Below are 6,000 nucleotides of genomic sequence, written 5' to 3' on the forward strand. Positions count from 1 at the left end.
ATTTGCTATCTCAATTGCTTCTGTTCCTGATCAAAGGGAAACCAATCCTAATTTGTGTCATACTGCACAATAACAAGCCATTTCGGCTCACGAATCTGTGCTGCCCAATTTACACCCAATTATCCAACATCCCTGGTAAATTGTTATTGGTGGGAGGAAACCAGATCCCCTGGGGAAAACCCATGCAGACACAGTGAGAACATACCAACTCCTTACAGCGTGGGATTCGAACCCTGGTCCTGATCGTTGGCGCCTACTGGCATTGTGCTAACCGCCACACCAAGCGTGCTGCCCAGTTGCTCCAGAATCAAGGGCCAACAAGGATTGAGAGAAGTCATGGTGAGGAGGGAGGGGGCGGGGGAGTCATTCAAGTATGGAGATTGCAGGGAGGCAGTTTAATGTTTGCAAATGAGAGGGGTAGTTGGTGAGCATGAATGGTGAGGAGATGGACTGGACCAAGTGAGATCAAAATAGAATCGGGGTGATCATGGGAATAAACTGAAGACAAGTGTGGTAAACCACTGTTGGGCCATGATTGGCTGCTGCCAGTTGGACACGCCTCCCGTGACCGATCCTACTCATAGCTCCTTGCATGTTCCCCTTTCTTTGTTTCAATCAGTGAATGAGGTTGATGGTAGTTCCTGTCTTTAGTTAATAGAAGCCTGATGATGATAACATTATTTACCAGCCAAATGAAACAGGATTAGCATCTGTGGGCAGAATATCAAATAGAATAGAATACAATAAACACATATAATAAACCATATGCAATAAATCTGCAATATTCTAAAATAAATTGTTAAAACAATTACTGATTCTGAAATATAGGTGCAGCACCGCTCAACGCCGTGAAATGGTGTTTAACATTATCGCGGCTTCATGAGTAAAAGCTCTTTTCAAGTCTTGAAGTTCTCGGGCGAAGGATCTTATAATGTCTGTCCAATGGTAGGAGAGTAAATAGTTTGCGGTTAGGGTGTGTTTGTGTCTTTAATGATATTCCTCGCCTTGTCCAAACATCGTCCCCTAGAGATAGATTCGATGGTAGGCAATAGCAATCCAACAATCCGTTGGGCAGTTTTCACTCCCAGTGGAGTGCCTTCCTATCTTGTACTGAACAATTCCCGTACCACGCTGAAGTACTGAATGTCAACACACTCTCAATAGTACATCAATGGAAATCCAATAGTATTCTAGGCTGGAGGTGTAACTTTCTCATACATCTCAAAAAATAAAGATGTTGCTGTGCCTTTTTGGTCAACATTGATGAATTCAAAGACCAAGTGAGAACATCAGAGATCTGGACCCTCGGGAATTTGAAGCTCTGTAACCACTCCATTGATATAAATCAGAATGTGTGTGTGACTTCCCGCCCGTCTAAAATCCATAATGATCTCTTTTGTCTTCTGGGTATTGAGTAAATTCTAATATCAGCCTTTTGAGATTATTGATGGTACAACAACAAGGTTATCTGGTGATTCAGTGAATGCAGTTAGAGGGTGAGAAACTGAATACGGAATATAGGCAGAAGAAGCAACAATTTAGGCGGCCCATGTTCTCTACTGCCAAAAGGAAAAAAAAACAAGCAAATCGAGCTAACCTCCTTGAGACAGAGAAGTAAAAATAATTGAGGTTGTAGAATTTGATCCCAATCTGCTGGGTGAACTTAGTGAGTCGATCAGCATCAATGGGAGAAAAAAGAAATGTGGATATTGCAGGTAAGAATGCTTCATGAGTGCTGGCGAAAGAAATTCCACCCTTCATTCCTAAAGTTGGTGCCCTCCGCCCACGGGAAACAACCTTTCACTATCCACTCTGTCCATGCCTTTCAACATTCAAAATGTTTCAATGAGATACTCCCACCGTTCTCCCAAATTCCCAGAATCATTCTTGTGACACTCCTCAGAACCCTCTCCAACATCACCACATCCTTTTTTTTTCATATGAGGAGCTCTAAACTACCCATGATACTCTAAGTGAGGTCTTATCAGTGCCTTATAAAGTCTCAGCATCACATTCTTGCCCTTGTATTCTATTCCTCTTGAAATGAACGCCAGCGTTGCATTTGCCTTTTTCATCGTCAAGTTTATCTTCAGGCTATCCTGTACCTCTGGGAATTTTCAGTTTACTCCCCATTTAGAAAATAGTCTGCCCATTTATTTTTTTCTACAACTGTCTATCCAGTATCCTTTGTTTTTGTTTCATCTCATTGGGGTGGGTGTGCAGTTGGAGAGGAGCAGATGGGCTGATGGCAGGGTAGATAGTTTGCAGTTTGGGGTGACGGCGACGATATGCTTTGTCAATGACTTCAAAGCCGTAGAGTGAGGAATGATAGATTACACTTTAGACTTGTAGCTGGCCTGATTCCAAGTGCTCAACTGAGGACAGGGAGAGGGAGGTTGACCTTTATTCCAGGGTCACAAGGGGAGGAGTTACCAGGGAGCGAGTCACCAGTGGGGGGATGGGTCAGCTACCCATTGACATATACACATATTTGTCACCATAAGCAGGATATTCACTTTCAGGCCCTGGTACACAAGATTGGAAAAGACAGGTTGGCACAGGACCTCAGGAGAGGGAGTTTGTAGAATGCCTATGGGCATGGCATTTTGGAGCAGTTTGTTGATGAGCCCACCAGGAGATCGGCTATTTGGGCACTGTGTAATGAACCAGAGGTGATTAGAGAGCTTAAGATAAAGGAACCCTTAAGAGATAGAGATCACAATATGATTGAGTTCATTTTGAAATTTGAAAAGGAGAGGTTGGAGTCTGACTTGTAGGTATTTCAGTCGCATGAGAGATGAACTGGCTAATGTTAGAAAGTGTTGTGGTCATGCATTTTGGTAGAAGAAATAGATGGGAAGACTATTAATTAGATGGAGAGAAAATTCTGGTGCAGAGGGACTCGGGAGTCCTCGTGCAGGATATCCCTAAAGGTTGAGTCAGTGGTGAGAAGGCAAGTACAATGTTAGCATTCATTTCTCACACTTTGAGGAAGGGCTAAAACATAAAACATCGGTCATATTTCTTTACTTCCTATAGATGTGGTGGGGCCTGTCGAGTTCCTCCAGTATTTTATATCTTCTCTCAAATAAGAAGGCCAGAACTGTGCATGGCATTCCAGATGTGGCGTCACCAGTACCCTGTTCAGTTCTAGAGGAACCTCCCTGCTCTTCAATTCAGTCTCCCTAACACTGAAGGCTATCATCTTAATCACCTCCTTGATAACCTGTTGCACATCCGGACCAACTTTTTGTGCATCGTGCACAAGCATTCTTAAGTTCCTCTGCATAACAGCACGCTGTAATCTTTCACCATTTAAATAATAATCTGATTTTCTCATTTTTTCTTCAAAGTTGGATGGCCTCACATTTATCAACATTGTAACATTGCACTCCATCTGCCCACTCTCTTAACCTATCCATATGTCTCCTGATTTTCCGCATCCTCTGCCTACTTTACTTTTATACTCGATTCAGTGTCATCGGCAAACTTCCTTAAGCTACACTCAGTACCCTCTTCCAAATCATTAATGTATATCGTGAACAGTTGTGGTCCCTGCACCAACCCCTGTGACACACCACTGATTGCCAACTAGAGAAACGCCCACTTATCCCAACTCTCTTCCTTTTATTTGTTAACCAATCTTAGACTTATACATGCCTATACATGTAAATACAATACATGCCTATATAATATCCCCAGCTCCATGCATTCTTACCTTACAGATGTCTTTTATATGTTACCTTGTTGAAAACCTTAGAATTTCAAATATACAACCATTCCACTCATTATATCCTCAAGGTATTCCAATAAATTTGTTAAATATGATGTAAAGCAATGGTTCTCAACATTTTTCTTTCCACTCACATAGCACTTTAAGTATTTCCTATGCTATAGGTGCTGAAGATTGCTTAAGGTGGTATGTGAGTGAAAAGAAAAAGGTTGAAAACCCTTGTTTTAATTGTACCTAATTGACTCATTATGTGCATGGTTTCATAACTCCAAAGGAAATGGACCAATGACAATTTTTGTCAAGCAAAATATTTTAGCAACAACTAGAGCAATGATTCTCAACCTTCCCTTCCCACTCACATACCACCTTAAACAATCCTTTACTAATCACAGAGCACTGATGGCATAGGGATCACTTCAAGCTGTATGTGAGTGGAAAGAAAAAGGTTGAGAACTGCTGACCTAAAAGATGGAGGTATAGCCCTACCTAATTTTAGATTTTATTACTGGGCTCTTAATACTCATTATCTAAATCTTTGGATTTTTTTATTCTGACAAATTGGATTGTCCATTATGGACAGATTTAGAATTGAAATCTATAAAGCAGTGTTCAGTGGCTTCATTATTGGATACTTCTCTTCCATTTAGTTTTTCCAAGATCAAAAAGGATATATCTAATACTCAAACATATATTGCAAATCTGGTTCCAATTTAGAAATTTTAAAATTCCTAAATTGTTTTATCTAGTTCTATCTCAACCATCAATAATTGATCAATTCTTCTCTTTATGGAAAATTAAAGCTACTATTCCTTTTGCAAATTTATTTAAGGAAAGTTGTTGTTTAATGTCTTTTGAACAGCTGGCAATTAAATATGATTTACCAAGCTTTTTTTAGATATTTATAGATTAGAAATTTCTTAAATGCCATATTATCAGATTTTCCATTTGTATATCCACCAAATCTAGTTGATAATATTTTTTTCAATTGAATCCTTCTGAGAAAGGATTAATTGGAATTATATATGATAGATTATTGAAATAATGTCCAGTATTTCACAATAAGATTAAAAAGGTTTGGGAATTGGAACTTGCAAGATCCTTATTGGAGGATCTATTGGACAAGATTCTAAAACTAGTGAATACATCTTCAAAATGTGCTCAACATTCATTAATCCAATTCAAAGTGATGTAACGTGTTCACATGTCTAAAGATAAGCTGGCTTGTATCTTTTCTAATATTAACCCTACTTGTGACAGATCTGATATTGCTACATTGACATGTACGTTTTGGTCTTGTCCATCCTTAGAAATCTATTAATATCTTTTCAACTGTATTTTAGGTGGAGTTAAGACCCAATCCAATAACTGCTCTTTTTGGGGTTATTGAACCAGATAGAGGGAGTTTTTCTGTACCTGTTCAATAGGTTGTGGCCCTCTCTCTATATCCTATTCAAATAGAAAGAATCTAGACCTCCAACAGTATTTCAGTGGTCCTCTCATATTATGTCCTGTTTCAGTTTAGAAAAAAATTAGATATCATGTATTTGATTCATCGGTGAAATTGGAAGATAAATGTTTTTAATATGATTGGATGTACTCACTCTTCCTGATGAGATATAGTCTTACCTTTGTTTTTTGATTCATGGTATGAATCAAAAGCTACAAAATTTATCTAACATTTCCATCCAGATATCATGTTGTTTCTTCCTTAATAGATAGCTTCACTCATTTTCCCCACTCCAGACATCAGCTTTGGCCTATAGTCAACCAAATGCCATCTGCTGGACAAACTCAGTGGGGGACAAAGAATGGTCGATGCCCCAAGCCACAAATCTTCAACACAATTGAGGAAAGTGTACAGGAGAGGTGTAAGTAGGACAGGAAGGGGTGACATGAACCCCCACACAGGATTAGACAGCCAGACAGAGGTAGAATACGATAGACAGTGGGAGATAACAGGCAGATGCCAGACAAAGGGTGAGAGAGGTGGAAAGAGAGTGGTACAGGGAGGGGGAGGAAGGGGAATGGTACAGGGAAGAGGAGGAAGGAGAGTGGCACTTGAAGATGGAGAAAGGGAAGTCGTATAGGTTAGAGAGAGTGAGCCCTTTCAATCCAGGCCTCCACCTGCTCGGCCATAAGCGCGGAGGGAAAACATACACTTACCTTTCACGGAGTAGTCCTAAAAGGCTGCTGCTGCATCGCATTCTTGTTAATCGGCACCTCATAGCGCCCTCCGGAGACAATAGAGGTGGGGCGATGGGTGCCTT

Source organism: Narcine bancroftii, chromosome 6, assembly GCF_036971445.1.
Source record: "Narcine bancroftii isolate sNarBan1 chromosome 6, sNarBan1.hap1, whole genome shotgun sequence".
Classification (NCBI taxonomy): Eukaryota; Metazoa; Chordata; class Chondrichthyes; order Torpediniformes; family Narcinidae; genus Narcine; species Narcine bancroftii.